The 26927-nt window shown below is 38.9% G+C and overlaps 1 protein-coding gene across 13 annotated transcripts in view; it reads right to left on the bottom strand.

The window, feature by feature from the left end:
• LOC110374410 (teneurin-m) overlaps nucleotides 1-26927 on the bottom strand; it is a 410181-nt gene that overhangs the window by 18613 nt on the left and 364641 nt on the right. The window contains exon 3 of one of the 13 annotated variants that reach the window (XM_049840855.2): nucleotides 20577-20606. The exons of the other annotated variants lie outside the window; for them this stretch is intronic. The gene's annotated coding sequence lies outside the window, so the exon portion shown is untranslated. The remainder of the gene's footprint in view (nucleotides 1-20576; nucleotides 20607-26927) is intronic. 13 annotated transcript variants of the gene reach the window in all.

Genomic DNA, 26927 nt, shown 5'->3' on the forward strand with positions numbered 1-26927 from the left:
CGAACAAATCCATTATCGGGAACTTTTCGATAGTCGAAAGAGGTGTATTCAAAGTTTTGCGATTGCAAAGGGATCGAGCACGAGGGCTTTTGTGGATCTTACATTCTGATGCTCGGGAACTGTCTTCCGAGAGATACCGTCCATTATGCAATATATAAAATAAAAGTACTCGAGGTATTCAATAGATTCGCTTTGAAAGCGTATTTTTTATTATTACGGCTTTGAAGAATTGGGCTTTCTTATAATTTCCTTTACGTTTTCGATATCGGAAGGTTTAGCAAGCATTATCGAAAAATTCGGAGCATTAACGAAATTCAGCAGTTTGGGAAAGGAAGGCCGCCGCTATCTCCCTGCTACAAGTGGAATGGGCTTGCGTAATGACATTACGCGTACATTTTAATCGATGGCTCACGGTTGGCCGGAGCCCAATGCTGTATACATAAGCTTATCTCTACGGTACATAGACGGTTCATTCTATTAAAGTTGATTGATTAACTTCCCGCATTGGTTCGAATTTGTAAAACAGTTGTACAAATAACGATTTATGTATATTCGACACGTACTGTTTGATTAAATCCCGATGGCGCGTTTCCATGTGCGTGCTGGTACGGGCGGCGACGAATGTAAATGTATAGCGCGGGCAATGTATCATGTCAAGACGCGGCGGCCGGCTGCCATACTGATAAGATTACCAGACAAAGGAAGTCCACCCATATCACTACTACCACGACCGCTAAATGCGAACCTTCATTTACTACCCCTTCTGCTAACCTAACTAATCTCAATTTTAACACAAAAGCTTTAGAGTCGACATTGTCTCGTACGGTCTTTATTAGTGTCCCGACGTCAACGTCTGCTTCGTTAAAGGACACTCAGCTTTATTTATGTTGACATACTGGCAATGTTGCCTTATTTGTTGTTGACTATTCCTATTGTCTGAAATAGGATTTGGACCGTACAGTTCCATGAATAGAGTCGAGATTGGAAGTTTCGTTTTAGAATATAGTTGGCGGCGGTAAGGGAATTTGACTTCTTTGCAGTAGAGTTTAGGGTTGGTTTTTTTCTTAGTCAGGTTGTACAGAGAGGTTAGCCGGGTGGTTTCCGGACGACGATAAGGAGACGATGTTGCTAAGTCGGTCCGTCACGCGACCTGTCCACTAATTTATGTTGCGCTGATTTTGTGATATAACAACCCAGTAGACGGAACCCTTCTCGGAGTTCTAGATGGGGCTGAAGTAAGGCTTTTTATGGGCAGTTATGGTAATGTATTGTCTAGCAAACATCCGCAAAACTACTTAACTAAAGTTACTTTAAGACATTAATTTACATTTATATCATTACAATTCGACGTCCTTACTCTAGTTCTTGATAAAGAAAACTTATTTAGGTACAGAATTACGTAAATAGTGTTAGAAGCAGTGTATTTCTAAGGTTGATTCAGTGAGGAGTAGTAATTTGGTCTTTTAATTTGTACCCGAGTCCTATACAGAGGTCTGTAGTTGGAGTACCTTCGGATGTTAGATTACAGACTTGATAATAAACGGAAAGTGCAACGTTAGAGCTCGTTAGAAGGCTCGCTCGGGAGCCTTCATTAGTGTTTACAAGTAAATGGAGAAAAAATAAAGCGTCCGAGAGCGGGCCCGGCCGCTCCGGTTACACGGCACACCACCCGGCTGAATATCTTCACGATTCTACATCTACTAACTAATGCTTGAAACAATATGCAGCGCCATCATTAATCTCACTATCTCATTGTACATATTTCTTTGTCTAAATCCATTAAATTAATTACAGCCATTTGGGGAGCCGACTCCGTATTTATTAGGCTCGTTATCATTCATTGAATCTTTCGATAGACGAGTACTCGGTAAATTGGAAGAAATGCCGAGACGCCATGATAGATGTTCTACTTACACGTAAATGGGGGGCCAAATTAGCTGTCTACCGAAGAATGCAGTTACGTCCGTGACTGATACCCGTCGATGGATTTCGGGCGCGAGATCCCGAGTGCGACTTAGATTCATAGGTGTCATCGCGTCCGTTTAGAAGGGTGTTGAAATTGGGAAATTCCTTACGATATTACACGAGGTGCGAAGAGTCGACAGAACAGAATGAGTGCGTTGCTTGTGGATAGACGCGCATTGTTGACATACCTCATGGTCGTTATAGACGAGCATGGCGGAGGTGGACGGAGGCATGTCTTTTGTCTTGGAGTCCTTCGGCCGAGTCCGCGAGCCAGGAATGTTTATTAGTCGTGCACAATAGGATCGACGGCGGCTGCGGACATTTGATTCTAGTTGAGCCCGTCAGATGTCCGATAACCGGCGGTGGCTCGACTTCATTAACCTTTACCCGTCCGCGAAGGCATTAATTACGCTTAATAGAAACAAACAAAACGAAACTCCGACAGATAAATGGGCCGAGATAGTTATTTAATTGTCTTATCTGAGGAGCGGGCGTCGAGACGTCTCCGGCGGCGTGGGGTGTTGGAATAATGCAGATTCATTTGCCGTTTACGTCTTAACTTTTGTCAAAAGTTTCCATTTCTACCGATCCCCCTTTCCGCTAATGAACGATTCACAAACGAGATTGGGTGTTGTGAATTAATGTTTTGTGTAATTGCTTGTGTACGATTGTGTAATTTGATGCGCGTAATCAATGGCTGAAGATAACAACCGCGCTGCCGTTACCGGGAAATTATATTCGTGTAATGTACAACAATTTCACGTCATAAACGTGAATTATGACTGCTTGAAATGTTTTTAATAGAGGTCTCTAGAGACGATGTTAGTACCTCTTGCCACGTATTGAAATTAAACAGATTTTTCTTAACTTTCGCAAAGCTCCATAAAGATATTTGTCAACTTTAATCCACAGTCCCCTTGTCTAAAGGGGAGCCACGCATATGTTATGGGAATGTATTCAGTCGCGTCACACTGTCACATGTCCAGTACGGAAGCGGTCATATTTTTCGTCGCCACTTTTTTCAGGAACGGAAGCGCGAGCATCGCCGACGGCGATACCCTGATAGAGATTGATGATCGCACCTACCCCCGCCCCGCCCGCCGCACACCCTCGCGGGTCATTGAGCTTACCCGATTACACCAGGCCAGAGGGGATTCGCATATATCCAAATTACCCTAGTGATGGACGTTTCTTACCCAGATAACTATCCTCCAATAATCCCCTTGGTACCGTATCAACGTATCGATATCTACTCGTATGTTCTCATCTGTGTCTAGTTGGTGATGGACTGTCGAATTTTATGTGCAAAATAATGCTATATTAACACTAAAATTCGAAAGCTTTCAGTTTTATCAACGTTCCATTGTACTTTAAAAACATTATATACGAGGCTGCAACAGTTTAATGTTAAAATTGCCATCCATAAAAGTCGGTTTTGAGAAAGGAGTTTTTACCGGTTTTAGTAAAAAAGGGGGTCTCGTTTACACGGAGTTACAATTCGTAATTTAATCCGCCGTCACCGTAGGCTAATTATTGGGCCTCTGTTAATAAAAATATTAAAACAAATGACAGCAGCATCGCTCGATGCGCATTTGTCAACGCGCGTTGCAGCAGCCGCCATCTTGAATCTTGAGTGGCATTCGACACCGCCTGAGTGGATATCCACGCGCCTGTGCCGCAGACAAGTGTCATTATTACACTGCGTATAAAAAATGCGTTTTCTTTGCGTAATTGGTTATGAACCCTTCACCTAAAAACTCTACACGGCTTACACCATGTGATGCAACAACCGATATAATATATTGCCGCGACTAGCGGAGGGCTCTCAATTGCGGCAAAATCATATCGCGTATGAAATAAATCAGCTGTTCCGGGGTGCCTCGGGACGGATCGCGTTACACCCTCGATTTGTGAGGTTATTTGCATTTCGATATAAAATGGCGGCCGCGGTGGGATTTGACGTGACGTTGACAGGTGCGTTCGCTGTCACACTGCGGTCTCATTTTTAAGCGGATCGCTGTGTTCAATGCTTGATTAATTACTGCCGATATGTATATGGGTACCTATAGTATGATTTAATGCTAATTATGTTCTGAACTAACATAAACTTGTGGCGGCAACAACAAAAGTTGTTTAAAAAGTCAATATGTATCTACTTATTATTTAAACTACTGTATAGAATATCCAAAAAAACAACAAAAACCGAGATAAACCGAGACCTTGGAGCAACTTTTCAAAGCGGATTACTTTAGGCTTCATGCTTTTAAAAGTATAAAATAACCTAATTCCACATAAGCGCTACTCGCGAGAATCGCGCAAACACAAACGCCGGGTGACCCATTCTATATGTACAGAGGTCAAGCATACTCACAGCCCTTTGTACCCAAATAGATATAGTACTGTGTGCATTAGCGAGGGTCGCTTTTCTTAACGTTTTTTCTCGACAAAGACGAGGCAGTACCCTTCAGCCTCTTCCGGTAGGGTTCGCAGAGAACCGCGATTAAATACATGTCATTTTGATTTATGCGCACAATTATTACACATCACACAATGATTGTGTTTTTGGCCAGAGTTAGAACGAAAGATTTGTATTATGTAATTAATTTAATTAAATGCACAAGCAAACATTATTAATAATAAACTCGGCTGGTATGGTTTAGTACAAATATTTGCGCAGGATACAATTAATTAATTAGTATCGCATTGTGGTATTAATCTAATTGCGTATGTATGTAAATTTAAATGCGAAACATTTATACAAAGAGCATACGGCGATGCGAGGACTCAGAAAAAATATATCGAGCACGGGACGGTCAAGCGAGCACTCCAGTTTAAAACCCATTTACAAATGTAAACGTTGCCGGCGTTACTCAAACAGTGCGGAGGGCCACTGGCCTTTCCGGACCTATCCATCTTGCGGGCCCTAACGGCTCCGAATGTTACATTGACGAACGATGGCCCCTCGATATGGAAGATGACACAATGCGATGACCCCGAATCCATTCCTTCTAAGACCCGAGTAATAGTTTTTCCCCACTATCCGTTACTCTCCATATTTTATCGGACCTTTTTATGAGGGTTATATTGAGAATGTGTCATGTTGCGATTCGTTCGGCGTCGCTGTTGCGCGCTTATGTATACATATTTGATGCAGACGCGTAAAGGATTGATGACCCTTGTACCATTTTTTTGGGAGTGACACCACAATCTATTTATTTTCGGATTCCAGTTAAGCACATGTGTTAAAGATATAGCCGGGGCCACGTCCAAGGGTCGGCGAGTACAGCTTTGTCTCATATTTGCATTGATGCAACCCTAATGGATGGCCAATTTGTTTCGATCACGTGGAGGCATTAATGACGTCATCCATCACGACAAGTTGACAAGCCAGCGCAGTTGCAATGGACGCGGATTTAGTGTTGCTATCCTAGAAAAAACGTATCACCGAAAAGATAATATTAAAAATCTGCAATCATAATTTATCTATTTAAATATTATTCCCTCGTTTTGAAGTTATTTGTAACGAGATAATACTTGAGTGCTTCACTGTCGGCAATCTCTAGATTTCGCACTAAATTTAGGCTGGCAGCTGCGCTATATGCGCTAATCCAGGTTAGTAATCATACGGTAAACCTATTACCATTTCAAGTGTGAAGTGTGAAATCGCTCATTTCCAAATGGCGCTGGAACGCCAGCCAAATGCAACCGCACTACGCTATTTTTAGAGAATAAATTCAATTACGAATTGCCTCATTTAGAACGGAAGGAACGAGACATAAGGCGAAGCTTGTTAGTCGTAATCTAGTGACTAAATAAAGGCGTGAGTTACGGCCGCCGCCGTGTGGATTAAAACGGACTTTTCTATATAAAAAATGGGCAATAACCGGGTGTGGAGAGGGTATACCCAGCGGACAAGATCCCTCGCTGGCGGAATTTCATTTGCAAAATTTTCTCTGACCGAAACGCCATTATGAACACCTACAACGTGTATAATATAAGTGTCCTAAATTGAATTTCTTGACATGAGCGTCGCCTAAATAGGGCTGTAAAAATGAGATTCCAAAATTACGCGGCGTAATTTTTACGCGTGAAAATGACGTACGTGTAATATAAGCCACGCGCGAGATTAATCCCTCAGAAATGTAGACGGAAACGAATCAAGAAGACAGCGGTAAGTATCTACACGGGTATTCCATCAGGGCGCGCCTTCGCACCTCCGCATTTTTATGTTTTCATAAATTTCCGTTGAGATCAATATTTTATATTCGCACCGGCACCGCAGTAAATGGGGATTTTTTGCAAGTTCGCGCCGCACCCCCGGCTTTATTTATTCGGATGTGGCCCTCTCGAGATTCGCCACTTGTACCGTTCGATACATTTTTCACACGAATAATGTTATCACGTACCGTTTCTACGCGCCTTCTCTATCACTTATGCATATACGGTGTTTTTGTGGTGTACGGACTCTAATTTCAAAATCGCAACGCAACATCGCTTCGTCTGTCGCTTTAAACGTGAGATTTGTCCGGTTATCCGGGAGTCGTGAGAGACAAATCCAATCGCTGAGAATCCTTGTACGGGCGAGCGTTGATTGGTCGCGACATTTTATTACCTTAGCCAGGAGTTGGTTTTACGAGGCGGGCCCGACAGGCAGGAGGGTGGTTTTACGTGATAAGTATTTTTATTTGTTCGAGAGCTTGGATAAACTGGTGGAGGTGGTCGCGGATTACTTTACCGTAACACAATATCTAAGCTTTTACGGGCACCTGTCACGTCAGTGTCCTACATTTTCCAGTTTTTCTATAATGACTCGGAGCTGTCAAGTTGGGCAGTTTATCAAATTACGGCATTACAGATCGATCGGGGCAGACGGTGCGTTCTCATGGTAGTGGTCACAGTGGGTACCTATAGGCCGCCCGCCGCTCGGTGCTTTGTCCATGCGACGCAAAAAATGACCCAGTGTGCAGCGCTCCCGCTGCTAATCCTATTTACTCCAGCAAATAAATTATAGCGGGCGACCACTAATATGTACGGACGGTGCCCGGCGTGCGATACTAACTGCTCTCAGTTACTGCTACATTTATAGTGGGATTTGCCACTTGTAGATTTGTTATATCGGTTTCTATTACAGCGATATACGAGACTATTAAGTTTCCTTTGTGTCATATGATGGCGTATTTTATCCTGCTTTAGAAACGCAAAGGCGTTTTGCCGATATTTTGCCATATTTGTGTAAATATTCGGTTGCCATGTATTGAATTTAGTAGACGGATTTTTCGCTTTTATTGAAAATCTGTCAATTTTGGATTCACCCGTGTGATTATTACTGCGTATGGTTTGTTTATAATTGCTATAACTAAAATGATGTCGTTGTGCATTACATAATGTGTGTCCTCAATATGTTTTTCATTTAATTACAGCGAATTACGAACATGTGTCGCGAAGTGTTGTTCCCTCTTTTACTTAGAAACATGTTATAACTTATGTGTTACTTGGCCATACATATGTATATTTTAAACATGAGAACACTAAATATTTTCTTGGAATTTTATATAGGCAGGTAACATAGAAAGAAAGAAAGAAAGAAAGAAAAACCATTTATTTTACACACAAATGACGCAGAAAAAAAAAAACAAATAGCCACATTCGTAATAATATTGGCTTAAAAATCACGTGCTCCGTGGTTCCAACCAAATAGGAAATAAGTATCGTACCCGTATCGAACTCATTCACTACTGAGATAGAATCGATACGCGATTAAACAATCAATATGCAAAGATCATTTGTGCGCTTTTGTCCCACAGACTATGTTCGCTGAAATTATACATAAACAGTTGACAGTATAGATAAGCATGTCATTATCATAATACAGAGCTCCTGTGTTTATACTAAGGTCATGTTATGATAAATCTATGATGTCTAATTAATTGTCAACAACTAATTCAGGAGAGCAGGTTGCGGCTTGAAATATGTTCAGTGTAGGCCAAGCATAGAAATTTAATATTTTGCTCAACTATTTTTTGATAATGTTAAGTAAAGTGGGAACTACAAGACTTAAATAAAGAAATAGTAAAAAAATGCGATTCATAAATTCAGCATAAAAAATATATACACATACGTAGACAATATGTTTTATATGGTACAATTTGATGAACGTTTTAAATGGAAGCATGTCGTCATTTGTTTGTCGTCATGCACGGCTCACTCAGGTCTATCGCGGTGCGTGAGTGTTCAATGAAATTGTTTACAAACAACTGACGGTGTTGCCAGATACGCGGTTCATTATCATAACACAACGTACAGGTGATAACGTAAACTGTGTATGTAGTTGTGTGCGTTTGAGCTTAACAAACACATGTACTAAGCTCGTGTTTTAAGTAGCCTGCGGTTACAACGTAGTCTCGTGTTAAACCAAGATCAAGGCCAACTTTAAATAATTTAGAGCTAAATGCGGAATGTTTACTATTAAGCTTTATGAAGATATTAAACCAAGTCTTTGTTGAGAGTTCATGTTAATTTTGTTATGGTTATTTAGTTTTAACGGTCGCGGCTTCATAATTCTGTTTTTCGTAGCGTCGTAGTCACTTGCTACGCTTTTGTTGACCGCTGCTACGGACGATTTAATTTTGTAAAGATCACCGCGGTTTATGGGCTGTGGTTATTGTAACCACGACGCTTTTAGTCACACTGAGTGGTTACTCAAACAGGCTTCATAGCTGAAACCAAATAATTCTTACAAAAATATGCCTATATTTGCAAATAGCAGAACATTTCTGAGTAGAACGTTCCTTAAAGAAAAAAGAATATTGGATTCTTATCCGCCGAAAATGGGAAGTTATAAGGCAGGTACTCCATTTATGTCCGATCCGAGATTACGAAATATTGTTATATTAAGTAAGAGTCTCCTCTAATATGAAAACTCAAATCTTTACGAGAAGATATTAGACTCTTCAGAGTTTATTCCTAGTTCATAGCGACAACATATTGCACGATATTGTTTTGTATAGCAACTTTATTCAATGCCAGCCGTAGACTTTATTAAATATCTTTGTTATAAAACATTCCTTGATAAAGTTTTTAAATTCCCCATGTGACGCGACGCATAACAGGCGCGTTTGCATAAGCGTTCCTCGAACTGAATCCGAATTGCTGCCATATAAATTATAAACTTTAGCGTTTAAACATGAATAATTTAATATTCTAAAACGTTCGTAGACACCGCCACTATAATTTCAAATTAGAAATTCCATCTCACACATGCGGCGCTTACAAAAAAGATAAATAATTTCGTGGCATTTCAATAAAGCCACAATTTCACGGGCGCGTTGGCGCGAACTCGCGAGTGTTACAATTTAATAGAACTTCAAAAGGCCTGCTGATTCCACCACAATTCTATCAGCTTAGCACGAGATCCCGAGCATTATGCGTATAAAAAGCGGTTATCGCGAACCCCTCCCCCCGCAGGCGAGGGGGGTGCCACGCGAATAGGGGAACAAAACGGATACGGGGACGATACTACGCGAACTCTAGCGGAACATAACTTTTGAGTAACTTTTTAGGTTGTTTTAAGTACATTGCTGTGTTGCTACGGAAAGTACCCGGTAGTTTATTCGGATGCGCGCATTATAACGCCCCGATATATATTGAGTCGTTGTTCTTTATCGGTATTGTTAAAGTGGAACACATGTGTCTTCATTTCGTGCGTTTTGTTCAGAATTGCTGATGACGTACTAAGTGAGGAAAGTAAAATAAAAATGTGGGAAATAACAAAGTGTTGTTATGGCAAACAGCTTCGAGTACAAACTTTAGAAATGTTTTCTTACATGGACCGTCCATTTAGTCGGTATGAAAAAAAACTGAAATGAAAATAGAAGCGGAGGAAAATGTTGGGGGTTTATATTTATAGTTTCAATTAGCGGGCTTTGCACGCGCCGCCCGTTCGCCTGTGAAGCTCGTTATTAGAATTTAAATAATATATAAGCCAACTTTCTAGAAAAAATATACTTTCGAGCGTTCCAAACTCGAAAATAAATCCAGCTGTAAATTAGCCCGCGTATAAAATTCATTGCGTGAAAATTACGACAGTATAAAAGGCGGTCGTCAACAAAATTTAATTCGACATTCGTTGGAAAACGCCTCATTTGAACGACAATAATCAACGCATTAAACTGTTTAACGCGGTCACTTTAAAAAAGCTCGCGATACGCAGCAATTGCGCTTTCGTTGGGAACGATTAAAATTGCGCCCTGTCAACGCTTTGCGATTTAACAGTGACTATTTAGCGACAATTACGTTACATCACTGTCCATTGTCCTGTAGCGATTAAGCTTCAACTACAATGGTCCAATCCCGACCTCTAACGAAGCGACTTCGGCTGTTTCCGCCCCCACTTCGGTTCGCTCAAAGAAGCGTAATTTGCGGTTACTAAAATTGTAGTCGCTACGAATTTTGACGATGTTCGCCGAAGTTTACCAACTGCAGTCGTTTGAAAGTCGACCTTCCAACGGGTTAAGTCGAGTTGACGAAGTTCCGGGTGTGTCAGGGTTAATTCGACCGGTCAGTTTAACCCCTATTGGCTCGGATGGGTTGGGATATTAAATAGCCCGGGATAGTTCACTATTGACGACATTACTTTTTACGGGGCTCCTTTTGTTGTTAGACCTTTACACTGAAATTAAATTGAGTTCACGTGTGCTTAATTTTCCTTTTACATGAAAATGTTTCTAACACAAATATTTTCTGCGAATATTACATGTAACTAGAAGATAGTAATGCTACATGAGAGACGCAAATAGGATTTGCACGAGCAACAGAAAGCCCAACCCTCCGAATGAGAACCGAACATACAAAGAAAAACCGATTACAGTAAGCCTTGAAATAACGGTAACTTTATCCGTCTATTAGCAATATTCTGTTCGCAGTGAGTGCTGCGCAATTATACGTTGACAAAGCTCGACAAAGGAGGTAGGGGCCCTTTGTTATAGCGACGCCAATAATGATGGCATAAACTTTACTAATTTTGCTACAGACCGCGAGCGTTGCCGCACCAAAGCCCGGTTCACATGACTCCTCCTAATTGTGACGCTGACGCAAAAATTGTTCTGGAAACTTCTGCTGAATTGAAGGGAATTGGTACCATTCGTTTGTGCGAAATTCAAAGGTGTTGGTGTGGAATGATTTTCTTATGTTTCTGTTACTGAAAAGGGTTTTTGAGTGTGGTCAAATACGTCGTTTTAAAGACAAGCCGTGTAACATTAGGTACAGAACATAACCAACATATTTTTTCTATCATTTTCATTAGACCTTTCTTTATTATTTTGATTGAATCGATTTTCGAAAAGTTTCACGTTAAATATAAAACGAACTCACGAATTCGATAAATCAATAAGCCCATTATGCACGGTGCTTTACTTCATATACTGTTTCAGTAGCGACTTCAGCGAGCGATATCAATTGCTCGCTAACTACGGCTGATAAAACGCCTTCGCCCTTTGACAGTAGACTCGAAACTTCGCTTATCAGTACTCTCGTTAAATTCCAACAATACATGAACGCCTGTATATGTAGCCTTGTTTAGGAACGAACCAACTTCAGTAATACGTGTTGGAGTTGCTTTTTATCGGCGATATGTTTAAACGGCACGTGTTCGCCGCGGAATTGTGATTAAACATGCTAACTACCGTACTGCCTCTGCAAGTAAACGCTACCAAGACCTAGCATATTTTTTGCATTAGTTCTACTTAGCAACAAAGTTAAATAGTTGCTGTAAACGGCTTAAGAATGTTAGTACATCGATGTTAAAAAGTAATTATATACTTTTTTTATGTAAAAAGAAGCAGTAATGAATAGAGTATCCTATAGAAATTAAATAACCTAACGAAGTGAATTAACTACGCGATTTTCGAACCTGATACCTTATTGCTTTTCATTAAACTAATTGCGCGCTCCGCCGGCACACCTTGATATTCGCTAACGCGAGAAAAACGGCGATACAAACAAATCCTAATAAAAAGTCTGAAATTAAAAAGCACGAACCCAACAACTGCAGCGGGCGATAAAAAATCATTAACGCCAAACATTGTTCTGGTGGCGTTGAAAATCGCGATTATCGCAAACTCAAAGCCCGCGCCGCCGCCGCCCCGAGGACGCGTTAAGCGGGCTCTCCCCCAAAATATAGGCACAAAAAGCCGCTCATAAGTAATTCACCTGTTAAAGCGGATGAAAGTAATGGCCGACTACCAATTTTAGTTCTGCTTACTCGCGAAAAAGCCTCGCCGGAATGAGATAATGGTATTAAGATAATAAATACATTTAAACTGTGTTTGAATACGAATATCCATTTTTGCAAGGCTATGAATATGAAGCGAAATTGAAGTATAACTCACCTGCAAGTTATATTTCAATTTAGATTCCATAATATTCTTGTGAATACTAGAACTTCTAAGTTGTCCCATAAATTACGAGTAATAACTACGTTGCAAGAATGTTAGATGATAAATTCTTAAATTTTGAACTTAACTGCTGGTGCTACTTTGCTATGAAGAATCTTTTCAATAATTTCGGAACATATTCTGAATAATTTTACAAAAGTCCGAAGTGTATTTATGGATGTAAAGTGCGACATTAAAGCGGCCTTTTATAATGTCGGCGATAGAGTAGGTCGGGGTGAAATGTGACCCCACTAGAGTTTACACCGCACACTCATGGTAGCTTTGTTTACGAATTTGTTGGTACCTACGTCACATAAAATGTACCTCGAATATATTTCGCGTAATACTGCAGTTGAAATTATAAATTGTCCACTATGAACTTTCGACTTCTCATTTGTTCTCATTACCTATTCATCAACAATTACAATCAGGTAAATAAACGACTGATATAAAATGTCGTCTTCATATTTAATTGGGAAGAAGTTTCAAGATTTTGTTTTTCTTCTGACTTCCGTGTAACAATGCTTTTTCTTGAATAATAAGAGGCTGTAGTCTAGCTCCTACAATACCACCACGGCGGCCGCAAGATCTGCTATTAATTATTTAGTAGTCTGATTCCACTCTCCCAACTCCCAACTCTAAAGGCGAATGCTAATTCTCAGGAAAATATTAATAGGATCAAAGTAATGATCGCTTAAGAAGTACCTAAGTATTTATAAAACTTGAGACAATATTTCTTAAAATAATCCTAACAACGGCCAATCCTTCTCCGTGTGAGAAGAGGTCTGTGCCCAGCAGTGGGACGATACACAGGCTGTAACTAACCAACTAATCCTAACAAAGTCTTTTGAAATAATTTAGGTATGTGTCCACTCTCGTTTTCCAAAGTACCCTTCATGACCTATCACCACAAACTCACATGCAGTCATAGAAAGATAACAACAAACTTTAGTTCAAATATACACAGAACATTTGTCAAAGTGTCCGCTTGCTTACGTAGTTGCGGCACTAGGTCTCCACCAATGCTTAAGCGGTCACTTCCCGCGGCTCGCTGCACTCGACAACGAACAGTTAAGCGCGCAAATAAACAGACTTACTGACGTTTCAATTATATTTATTTTTATTGTTCTATTATAAATGAATAGGGGTTGTGTGGAGTAAAGAGATTTGTTAGGGTATGAGTGGTTTTGTTATTTTTCTTTGTAAGAGAAGTGGGTGAGGAGGTATTTTTTTCGTGTGTGAATATGACTTACAACTGTGCTTAGAAACTAAATGTGCAATTTAGCATTCGCTTGTACGTATGACTTAACTTGCCAGCTTTTTGAACCTTACTCATACAATATGTTAACATCGTGTCAGTGAGTTGTGCCTTTGTTTTTGTAGCAAAGTCAGAACACGAAATAAACTTAAAACTAAAACAACAAAAACCGAGCCACACGAAACAACTAGAGTAAGCACGTTCCTCAGAAACATCTACGTTTACTCCAAGTTCTAGATCCTCACACCAATTAATTACCACTTCAAACTTCACAAAAGTGAGATATTAAGCGAACGCTCAAATTGCTTAAATCTTTCACGGCAACAATGGGAGGACAATAATTGTTTAAGCTCTTCGTACACTTAGTAAGATGCGGTTGGGTGCAGCGCGACGCGCGAACAATTGCGAGGGCGAGCGCGCCCGCGTGGCGTCGCTTACTTGTATAGGTACAGCCCGCGCCGCTGTCCCGCTTGCTACGTTGCTATGCTTTTGGTGTGCAGCGCCCCTAAGCGCTTAAATCGCGATCATTTCAGTTGCATATTCTCAATTATTGTCGGCTCCGACGACTTGCGGGACTTTGGGAACGAAGCCTGAGCTCCTTAATTGCAACGACGCTACCGCCTCGTGATATAAATTGAGCCACCACAATCAAGATGGAATTAAATTTCAGTATCGGTGTTTTCGTCGACTTGATTGTCAAAACACAAGTATTTGCTATACAGTGTAAACTTTGTTTAGATGAAGTTTGGATTGTTTGTATTGCGAGGAACGTTGTGTACATGCTGCTGTTTTACTGATGGCTTAGAACTGAGGACTAGTGCCGGAGTAACGCAGTAAAGTTCCGATATTCCTCTACTTTCGAATGGTGAAGTAAGCACAAGTGCGGACTAAGCTAGGGGCTCGTACCACGCGCGGCTTACCGGCACGAACGTTTGATCAGTGCGGCATTTGCGAATATGGTAGACTTAATAGACGTTTGGAATTCTAGGCCGCATCAGTTTATCAATCATTCGGTACAATTACATGTGAAACAATAGGAAACACCATCAAACGGGCGATTACTACGTTATAGTGGTTTTAAAAGAACAATTAAGGGTAGCGGAACTTATCGCGCTCGGGTCAGGGTTACCTTTTGTGAAGCGAGTTGTTAGCGCTATTCGCTATTTTTATGGCCATTTGTGCTTTCCGTTACAATTGTACGCCTAGAGTAACGATACCTTCTGTAGAATAGGGCGTTTGTAAGTATTTTTAAAGAACTTTTGAGTATTTATTACAGCAAGTTAAGCTGTAAACGTTGTTTTCGCTATAAAGTTATCATTTTCTTTTATAGGCCAAATAAGGCTCCAAATTTTCCACACCCAAAATATCTGATAGGCTTATGACAGTGAAAACGACAGTACTTAGGTACTTAAAACATGTGTCAAGTTCATAAAGGTATCAGCTCCGTATAAAATACTTTATATCTAAAAATATATGTCATTAAACAACGTTAGGTGCTCAGAACTTGACGATATTTGAGTTCAAGTTAAGGATTTTCTCCGCTTCTATGTAAACGAAGTCTCGAATAAGAGTCGACGTTACAAAGTTCAAGGAAGGCGTTAAACAACCATTCTGTATAAACAAAATAAACGAGTTTCACAATTTAATAGCTCAAAGAATTTCAGCTCTGAAATCTAGAAAATTGTTTGACTAACTTCTATCTGAAAACGTTCGCTTCACGGAGTTGTGAAATTATTTTTGAATAAATTAATTGATTCCATTCCGATCTGGGAGCTCATTTATGAATTGTAATTGGAACAATGTTGAAATTGTATGCTTTGGTTGTTATAAGTCTCGTCTTTCCGAAGCTTCTCGAAGCCGTTGGAAATCGTGAAGTCAAACAGACTAGAACTACGCATTGTAATAAAATGAAATACAATTTTAATGAAGCACGTAAACATCGCATGATTATAACGTATTTCGGGATTCATTTGAGTCGGCATTATGTCGGACTATCCCGAAACATGCGAGTATAGCCGTCCACTCGCAAACCTCAAACCACAGCTGCGATCCAAAGCTATATTTAACGACACAAAGCATACATCACTTACAAAAATGAGTGGCGTGTAAAACTATCAGTGGAACTATTAACTAAAGCTATCATTAAACCAATGCCACTTCCCCTACACGTTATAAAAATTTCAGTTCGCCGTAATAAATGTACAAAGTGTATTGGATAGGCTAGTGCATTATCCGTAGCATGTCCGATAGCAGCTTTTGAAGGAAATAGCGCGCCTATGGAGAAGGCCAGTATTTCCGTTCGGGTGGGGGGAGGCGGGAGTGGGGGGTAGACGGCCATTGCCGCTAATCGAGCCAGCGGTAAAACGAAGTATCTGATTTCTTTGAATTTTATTGCAACTTATTCCACGGAAATGGTTGGTGTATTCATTTACAACGTTTTGCGTTTCCACAATGAGGTTTCTGTTAATGTCAGATATTAATTTTGATTGATATTTTAATTTCAATTTAGCGGGCTTTGGTTGTAAAATTGTTGTCAAAATTTCAGATCCTTGGGTATTAACTTGTTAAACGGTTTTATTTAGCTCACCCCGTTTGTTTTATTTATTCATTCTTGGGTCAAATTTAGAAATTGAAATTTCAGTGCCTTCCTGTTGTCAGATTGATCTGAAATTTGGTACACACCTTTATTTCCGATGACAATACAATATATAGTAATATCAATAACATTGCAAATCCAAGATGGCCGCCGTTTCAAAATGGCGGATAACGTAGGTTTTATCAATCCCATCAATGTGGGTATCAAATGAAAGTGCTCAACCAGTAGAATACAATGTACTACATAAAATTCAAATCCAAGATGGCGGCTTCTACAAAATGGCGGATAACTTAGGTTTTATCAATCCCATCAACATGGGTATCAAATGAAAGGTCTCAACAAGTAGAATACAATTTACTATGCAAAATTGAAATCTAAGATGGCAGCCGCTACCAAATGGCTGATAACAATTTTTAAACGGTTTTATTTAGCTCATCCCGTTTGTTTTATTCTTGGGTCAAATTTAGTAAGTAATTCAAATTTCACCCTCTTCCTGTCAACCGATTAATCTGAAATTTTGTATACACCTTTAATTCCGATGACAATACAATATAGTAATATCAATAACATTGTAAATCTAATATGGCCGCCGGTACAAAATGGCGGATTACATATTTTTCAACAACCCCCTCAATATGGGTATCAAATGAAAGGGCTACACAAGTAGAATACTGTTAGCAACCCCAGCGGGGCCCAACAGGGCCAAGGCCTGCCTGGGCTGCGGGATTGTTCGAAAGAGTTACCGTGGCCCTGGTACATAAAAGGCCTACGACGAAACATAACTATTTTTCGTCAGTAAGAGTCTGGCACCCCCTTACCGCTGCTGACCCAGGTAGGGGTCACTTGATGATTTTTGGCGTCGTTAAAAAAATTGTCTTTTTTTTTAAATTAGATTGTAATAAATTATCAGGTAAGAGACCGTGTAATAATGATGCACTAAATGAATTAGATAGAATGAGGAATGTTCGGTAGGCATTTTCATTAAATACTAAAACTAGAAAATAAAAAATCGGTAAAAAAACTTTTAAGTCAAACGGTTTTATCTTATGTGCACTGAAAACTAGAAAATAAAAAATAGTTACTTACCTGTCAACCTACGTAGGTGGTCTTGGTCATATTAGACTAAAATAAAAACGTGGGGCCCCTCTGAAATCCTACCTATGGCAAAGCATACCTTTATACTTTGGTAGATCATGAGCTCGGCGTTCGCTGGTAAAGCCGCTACGGCTGATTATTGATTGTCAAAATCTCCAGTTACGATTATAGTAAGTCGATGCAATCCACACCTATTATACCTCTAGAAGAAAGTACTACAGCAACAGTTAATGGGCCCCACGTTTTTATTTTAGTCTAATATGACCAAGACCACCTACGTAGGTTGACAGGTAAGTAACTATTTTTTATTTTCTAGTTTTCAGTGCACATAAGATAAAACCGTTTGACTTAAAAGTTTTTTTACCGATTTTTTTAATTTATTGAGTTGTATCACGCACTATTTACAAGTTAAGTAAGTGGATTAACTGGATCAAATCATAACTGATATTATTTACACTAATCCACTTATTAACTACATGACAAGCATAATACACCGTGAAAATCTGAATCCAATTACTTAGCTAAACTATTAATAAAATTCAGATGCTCAAAACTAATTTAAATTACTAATTAACCGGCAGTAACCTACTTGCGGTATTTTGTGTACGCGGTGTGTATGTGTGGGTAGCGTCGACACGATGAAGGCATCCATCAAATGGCGTGAAACGTAGAAAGCTACCGTCGGCCACTTATCAGATTTAGCCCTATTTGTTCGCCTACTTATAAGTAATTTCCGCAAATCGATTTGTTTTCTGAATACTTGGTCGATATCGAGAAGGTTCGATTGTGGGCGGGGCTTTGTGCGGCGGCTTTTGTAGTGCAGTTTACTTTAATAGGTTTAAGCTTTCAGAGTTTGATCAGTATTTTCAGTTTTCAGTAGGTAATTTTCAATAGAGTTTTTATACCACAATGAATTGAAAATTGCATATGCAAACTAAATGCCTCTTTCCGTGAATTTTATGTTGTTTTTATAATTCGGTTTGTAAATATTTGATCATTCCATCAAAAATAATTCCAGCCTTTGAAAGACCGATTTGCTGAAATATGTGGGCATATCATAAAATAATGTATGCATATTAAATTCGGGAAATTCTAGGTAATATAGGTATGTCAATATGAATATTATAAAATAAAAGTTCCAGCCATTTTCATATTCGAATATGAAAATTCCGTTTAAAATCGAATACTCAAAAAAGCGCTACCGAACCAAATATTTACACAAAATAAGTACTCGAGAATTCAAGGGTTGAGTACAAAATCCGTGCTCATTAAAAACTTTTCAACGCTTAATGAAAATCTTATTGAACCGGGTACGAGTGCATCGGGCCTCCCACCCGGGCGGGGAGAACGCCTGAAATGGCCCGGCTAAGTGTATTACAGTCGGATCGCTGCCTTTCATTCGACACATCAAAGAAGATCCCGTTCGTTCGCAACTAAATCGAATCAGCACAGCTTTGTTTCTAGACTCCAGTAGGTAAATTTGCAAAGGGATGGGCTCGATATTGAGAGATTACTGCCTTTCAAGTGGGTCCAGGCCGTTTGATTTGTGAAAGAGCCGTATAACACGTGGATTACAATTATTTTTATTTTAGAAGTAGTTGGGAAATAGAAAAGAGATTTAGGAGATTCCATTTAATCTAAAAACTGAGATTAATTGAAGAAATCCTACAGCTTTTTCGAATAAGGAATGCATAGAGTTTATACCGAATAAATTTAAAGTTTGTAAAATAAAGAAAAGGAGTCACAAATTACATTTTACAACAGGCGGGCTAGTAAAAGAGCTGCAAACTTAATATAGAAGTTCAATAATAGTTACATTTAATATTTCTCGAATGACTCCCATTTGACCCGTTTCTTACAACTAGAACAAACTCACTCGCTTCGAAAATAAAACCTTTGGAAGTTATGGAGCTAAAAATTCGAGCTAGGATCGGTCTTTGGGACCGGTGGCGGTATAGCGGGCAATAAAGCAGGCAGGGTTAATTTCAGCGTCGCGTTGGCATCCGCACTGGCGTTAAAAACTAAACCAATATACTTCTTAAAATTACGCGCGCGCCGTCGACGGGTTACGTAAGCGAACGTGACCCAGGGAGATTTTGGCAAGCGGCCGGCGACGGGTTAAGATGTACATTGACACGGATTTTTAAACTTGTACTCCTAGGTACAGTTTGGAGCATGTAGTCCCGGGTGACCTCTCTCAGTGTCCATAAATTGTTCGATCATTTCTGTAACAAATATATTTTTAAGCTCACTTTCTAAATCTGGCATGCTTGACGCTTTCGGGAATAGCAAAGATATTTTATTACATAAGTTATTTTCTATACCGTATAAATCATGTGTGAAAACGATTTACAAAGAATTCAGTATTAGACAAAGATTTATAACCCACACGACCTTGTACCCTTCAAACAGGCACAACCGCAGTCACATAGTCGTGAAACCTTGTTAGATAACACTAAAGATAACCCATCAATTAAACCGAATCTAATACTTCCGCTCCAAAAGTCCGGTTCAAACGCGTTTCCCATTCGATCCGAAATTGTTTTCGCAATCGGCGCGGGCCTGGCGAGTTTCCCAGTCCGTACGTGTCTGGGCTACAGATGGACGGAAAGACGCGACCAATAGTCGCTCGACCAGTCGGGCCTGCGGAACTCTGCGGAAACCGTCCCTTGCCAACTTGTCTTGTCGTTATAACATCCACATTACAATATTATTTAATTCACAAATCGAATCTCCATAATCGACAGTTGATTTTTGTTTTATTGCGTGAGAATGTAGCTTGTGGTTTTGGCAAAGTAATCTATGATCCCAGAGGTTTAAGGTTCACTATTGAGCCTGAATTTTTTTGAAAGAAACCGAGCTATATATTCATTCACATATAAAAATGCAAAGGTAAACATTGTACGAATTTAGGCACTGTCTTGCGAGCATCGAATCTGGCGATTAAATGGGATACCGAGGTTATTCTCGACGGTTTAAAATGGCCGACAGTTTGTGGCAGCAGAGTTCAGGAATACACATCTATTATTATTTCGGCTTTACTAAACCTAGTGTTGCTTACGTCACTACTTGGAACTGTGGGTACAAAGGGATCTTAAGTAATCAGGTCATGATATATCATAGAATTTTACTCAGGGTATAGTGGTAGTGGGGTCTTACAGTGCGATTGGTATTCTTTCAAAGCAAGTGCAAGTACTAAGCACTACTAAAGGTTAACTTCAGTTTAGCTTACTTTTGTGTTTTTCAAACGCCTAGTATCTACCTGAAACGGAATTCAAAAAATTATAAACTGATAGTAAAAATGTATGAGGTGAAGTTGACTCACATATTTAAAGTAGGTTGATTACCAATATCTGTCAAGATAAACATGTCCTCCCCTTGTGCCTCTAACAGTTAGTATCTCTAATAGTAATCGAGGCTCTTCTAAAAAAATACTTATTCAAGTACATATAGCTGACAAATGAGGTATAAAATACATAACGGTTGATTAAATCGCAAGCACCAATGAAACTCCTAAACCCAACCAGTGTGAACCAGTGTGAACTAGTTTGAACCCATTTTCTAGGATTGATATCTTGATTGCGACCTGCGTGGGAACAACAGCTGTTTCTGATGTATTTTACGATTTCTTTCTGTAATAAACTTGCATAGGAAACTTTATCGTTGTGGATTTATAGTAGTTAAGTGTAAGTACGGTGGAAGAACGTTAATCGCCTATTTTCTTTTAGTGTAGAAAATTGAAAATCTTAGATTGAGATATGTTTAATGCTTTAATTGGAGAATGTACCTAATTGAAGACTGATTTGTACCTGATTTTCAAATGTCGCTAAAATCTTTGGTTTTTAGAGAGATGATTCTACTCGATTCCAAATTAAAACAACATCAAAATAAATTGACGTGGCAAACAAACAATAAACAAGCTCACAAGCCGCAACTAGTTAGACAGAAGTCGGAAGCCGACCCAACAACGAACGAACATTCTAGAACGGGCTTAGAACGCGAATAGATTCGTGTAAACGGTGCATCACTAATCGCGTGCACCCCATGCATATGCATGAGCGTTTTAAGACAAGACTCGTCTTAACAATTTGGTTATCTATGCACTCTATGCAGTTTGCGAGTTGCCCTATTATTTTCGTGCTGACGCCGTCACGTCTAAATTCAGGGTAAGCTAAGCTGATGTTTAATAATTTCCTGTTTATTTGGAGACGGGTTAAGAGACATGTTGAGGTTTCGTTGGGTGACAATTTATTTCGGTTCCATTTGGAAATATGTACAAAGCAGATTCAATGCTCCTTTTAAAGTATTTGTAGAAAAGACAATTGAAAACATTAGGTAAACACTGCACTGCATCTGAAAATAAATCAAGGATGCATTGTAGCTCTTTGCCTCACACCTCCTACCCACCACTGACCTAAAAGAAAACAACAATGTTCTACACGAATTCGATAAAAACACGCCGTAAATTACTTGTTTTTTTAGTACTACGGTTTATTCCAGTCAATTAACTTTTACAAGCGCATCTTTTTTGCGCGGTGCTACGCCGTAGCGCCGTAGCCTCGTAGTATGTACTACGTAGCATCTTTGTAGGTCGGCTACGGCTACAAAGTTTTTCTAAACATAATTTGGTTACGATGTTGTAATCTTTTTTACGTTCCATCAAAGCTGAATCGTTTTGATCCTTATGTTTCCTTCATCATTATAGAATTGGTATTTTAGACGTTTTAAAGATCTTAACATTTACTATGTAACGTAAAATCAATAAAACGAAAAACATTTCCAACGAAAGCTGCTATCTATTTTTATCAAACTAAAATAAAATAAAGGTAAATAAAGACAAATCTCCCGACACAATAACTCTTTAAAAAAGTTACAACAACAACAACAAATAAACAAACAAACAAAACAACTAGCGCAGAATTTTAAGAATAAATAAAAACCCATTCGCACTGTACGCGACGTTCGCGAAATATCGTCGCGAGGGAAGACAATAAAAAAAATGAACGGCGCAAAGTAACTGCATACAGATGGCGCCACCGCGGAAATATATTAAGTAAATTTAAAAAACGAATTCCCGAACGAAAGCAAGCAATGGCGCGTGTGAAATTTAGTATTGCGCTCTTTGAGATCTGTTGTAAGGCGTGCGGGGAATAATACTATTCGTATCGAGCCGCGCTTTACTGTGTTACTTAGTCATTGAGCTGGGATTTTCTTATCTTCTAAGAAGTCCTTGAGAAAATGTAAAAAAAATACAGAAATATGTCTTCAACGATTGTCTTGCTCGTCGGTAAGGCTAAAGCCAGGTATTAATTAAACGAATGAATCAAACCAGTTTCATAATGAAAAAACGAAACCAGATTATTTACTAACCAACAAAAAACAACTACACCAACCAAATTCGATGATCGACTGCAAAATTTCCAAGCCGAATTGATTCCTATTGGTTTCGGTTGAAAATGTTATCGAAAATTGAATTCTCTGTTTAAGCACCAATTATGGCACAGTCTGGTCGGCGTCGGATAGCGAAACTCAACTCAATCGTAATTATTTCCTTCTCGGGAGAAAACTTGAAGCGCGCGTTAATTGTGGCCGAGGTAAGGCTCTTTAGACGGGACGATACGATTACGATGCGGTGACCATACGATGTTATATGACCATAGTTTTTCAAAATTGTTTAACCCGTTGTATAGCGCAGATATTAAGAGATACGATTAATTTATAACTAACGAAATATAAGAGGTTATTGCGTGCCCAACTGATGTGTGTCACTTTGTGTTTCTGGTGACCGTAATAGTATGTTAAAATCAGTGAATAAGTAAAATTTATTTTATGGGATAAACAAAGAGTTTGATTTTAAATTCAAAGTTGGTATTTGCAATGTATTTCATGTCATTTTAATGAAATACCAAAATAAAATATGCATGTAACCACAGAATTTAATTTGATGGCACTGACGATATTTTTTTTATATATTTGAATGAACCGGAATTAAAACGAATCCGTCAAAATCAGTGCCCGAAAAGATTAACTTTTGAAAAAATTGTGCACAGCTCTGACTCAAAAAGGAATTGACTTCATTCCTTTTTGCAAAGAGAAGTGTCAATTAAACGAAAAGTCGTGCGTCCGTCGTGACGTGTAAACGGTTTGGCGTGGACAAGCAGGAGGTGTGACATCATTAGCAATCTGCCACGTCGCTGTGCTCGCGGCAAATTGGAGCAATTATAATGTACAGTTTGTTTTGTTACCAACCATCCCCTTGAAACAGCCAAACAGCCGTAATTTGACGACTAGCAATTTTAAACGACTTTCTATTAAAACGATCAAAAACATCTTTTCAATTTAATAGACGAGTGTTTCAAGTTTTTCGATTGTTTCCCCGAGTGCTGTTGACTTAAGTCGTCGTTAATTTTAAGTTATTGGGAATTATGGAATAGGCCTTTGATTTTAATATTCTGTCTATATTTATTGTTTCGACATTGGGTAACATCTTCAAATATACCTTATAAGTATTACTTATAATGACAATTTGAACCCAATTTCGAAATAATTAGACAACAATTTTCTGACCCTATCATAAGCAAAAAAATAAAAGCAGCATTCAAATGAATGTTCCGAATCGAAGTTAATAAGGCAGGCTATAAGAGTGGCAACAAATAGGCATAATCTAGGGATACCGAGGCTGCCCGGAGCGGCCCGGGTGCCCCAAAGCCAGTTAATTAGCAGGAAACTTTGCAGTCATCGGCCGTGCGGCTTCGGAAAAAGGAAGCCGTTTCGGAGTCAGGACGGTTGTCTAACCAGCCTTTGTAATGAACGGATTACTGGACATATGCAAGCTAAAGTTAATGGATGGTTAGACATTGCTTTTTGTTTAAGAACAATGATTTGAATTGTACTATCGGCCTGCAAATGGTCGCCCTTTCTTGATTAGTCATTATTGGTAGCGGATTGCGAAATATACGATTAGATGTAAAATAAATAAAGTTATACACGTGTATATCTCATTCATAAAATTACTCATGAAATAAGTACTACTACATGTTATGTAAAAAATATGTATAATGTGTACTTTTATTTAGGGTAAGTTTAACAAGTAAATTTATTTGGTTACCTCCGGCCGGGTATGTAAACAAAGTGATTTCCCTGTACTAGATTAAAAATGAAAGAACATAAGTAAACTAATTTATTTTTATATTTACTTCATTATCAATATTTGATAGATTTTATGAGTGAACGAAATTAACTGAAAACAGATCATGTAAACAACACGAGGCATCATCCACTCTAAAGGTTTGTGTCAAACATCAAATATTACGTTATTAAAAACCACTTCTAATAAAATCAGATCGGCCTAATTTTTCATCAAAATAATTAACTTCAAGGAAACTTCGTAATAAACACGAAATTCCTCGTAAACTATCCTAGGAGACGTCAATTACTTAAGTTTCAAATTAAACCACGAGTATCGGCCATATTATATTCGACGTCGGCAAAATGGCTCAATCTTTGAACCGAGTAACAAAGCAACGTAATACTCAAGTAGCTTCGTTTACTACCATTCTGATCGTTAATAAAGGAACTATGGAAACTATTGATCGGGGAATTCGCGATAGATTGTATCGAGTCAAAATGTAAAGTTCTAGGAAGTACGCCTTGAGACTTTGTAAAGAACCGAAATGTTGATGCAGTTTGGTGAAATTCTGATGTTTGAATTACCCTTCTGATAGTAAATAGGTAATATTTCAAACTGTCAAGCCCGAAAATGTATTTGTAGTTAATTAGGTACCTACTGTTTTAGTGGAAATAGCTCCCGCTGTTATGTGTTTTGTTGCACGTGCTATCAAATTACTTACATACCCACAACAACAGCAAAGAATAGGTATACTAAATGGACTCGGTATACATTAATTAACTAATTTAAACAATTCACCGTAGTCCACGTAATAAAGGAAGTTACCTAGCAAAACTTGAGTTTTTTAATTTCCTACAAAAAACTCGGGGCTGCTTTTAGAGTTCCGCACTTGTAAATATTTACATGTTTACATAATATTCTCTTCATAAGTTTACGTTTTTGTTTATAAACGTTGGACGAAGGATATTTAATGAATATGGGTTTCATTTTGATGACATGTTTAAGGGTCAATTCACACTGAAAGAGCAGCGGCCGGCAGCGGCCGTAAGAGCACGGAAAATGTAAGAGCGCGGCGCGATGCGGCGCCGCGCGGCGCCGCGCGGCCCGCCGCGCTCACGCTCAATCCCTTGCAATTACGGCCGCTGCCGGCCGCTGCCGGCCGCTGCTCTTTCAGTGTGAATTGACCCTAAGTGTATTTAAGTTGTATTACTGCCAGTTTTCTAAAATTCATTAAGTAGCCTTTGCGTGAAAGAGTAACAAACATAAATCCACATATTCTTACAAACTTTCGCGCGTATTAATCGAGATTGATAAACATTCAAATATTCGTTACAATATCCTTAAAAATTCATAAATAATTGATTCAAATTCTCTTAACAAAGGTGACATAAAAACCTTGTTTCTGAAATAACAGAACGATTCGCACTTGCTTCCCTTTTTCTAAGTAATAAAAACTTAAAGCATTTTACGTTTAGCGAGACTTTCGAAGTTTCAAGCGGGTAGGAAAGAGATGGCATCGTGATGGGAAGCAATAAAAATAAACAGCAACAGTTGAAGCCGGTTGTATTCGTCATACAATGTTACATTATAGTCGGAAGCCGTTTTTGAAGTCGTTTTGAAGTACGAAGTGGCTTTAATTAAATGTTTTTCGCAAAATTAATTTGTTTTACTAATAAAATAGTTTGGTAACATATTGGTTTATAAAACTGTACCTACTAATCATTATCATGGAATTGAAAAATTTAATAATAGTTTTGCAATCTGAAAATTAATATTTTTGTCAATACAATACCATTTCTGGGAACCATTATTGCCGCCTAAAATGGAAACGAAACATTATCGAATACAATTTAATACGAACTAAAATATAAGACAACATTCCGATGCTCTGCCTTGGAGCGTAATTGGAAATCAAACTTCGACCATAAACGGGTACAAAACGCGAACAGAATCGCCTCCCCGTCTAATTACAAGATACCAACCAGATACCAATAGAAGATACCTATTTACAGCGATACCAACTGAATGATAATATTATTTTATACAAGTTCAAAACGAAGTTATCACGGTGCCCCGGGCGTCCGCAGTCGTAAGATAAACTGAAATTTCTCATTCCGACACAATAAAGTTTTCCGAGTATTTTTTTACTCCGCCAAATATTTCAAAATACTTTTCTATTTGCTTTAGGATTTTGCTAGGGAGTTTTACAAATTGTTTCGATGTGACTCCCCAAGAATAACGGGTGGACGGATTGATCAGCGGAATGAAATTCAGATGAGTTTCGCGATTGGGAACTCGTGAGAAATTCTTTTTTTTTGTTTTGCATGGAGGGACTTTTTGGTGTTTTGTAACGGTCGGAGTGGCCGGCAGGCGCTGTTTTGTTTTTGTTATTTAGCAGCAAATAAAGCTCCTAACGTTATTAAAACGCGTTTATTTTGTATACTCTGCAGGATA

The sequence above is a fragment of the Helicoverpa armigera genome, chromosome 10 (assembly GCF_030705265.1).
Source record: "Helicoverpa armigera isolate CAAS_96S chromosome 10, ASM3070526v1, whole genome shotgun sequence".
Classification (NCBI taxonomy): Eukaryota; Metazoa; Arthropoda; class Insecta; order Lepidoptera; family Noctuidae; genus Helicoverpa; species Helicoverpa armigera.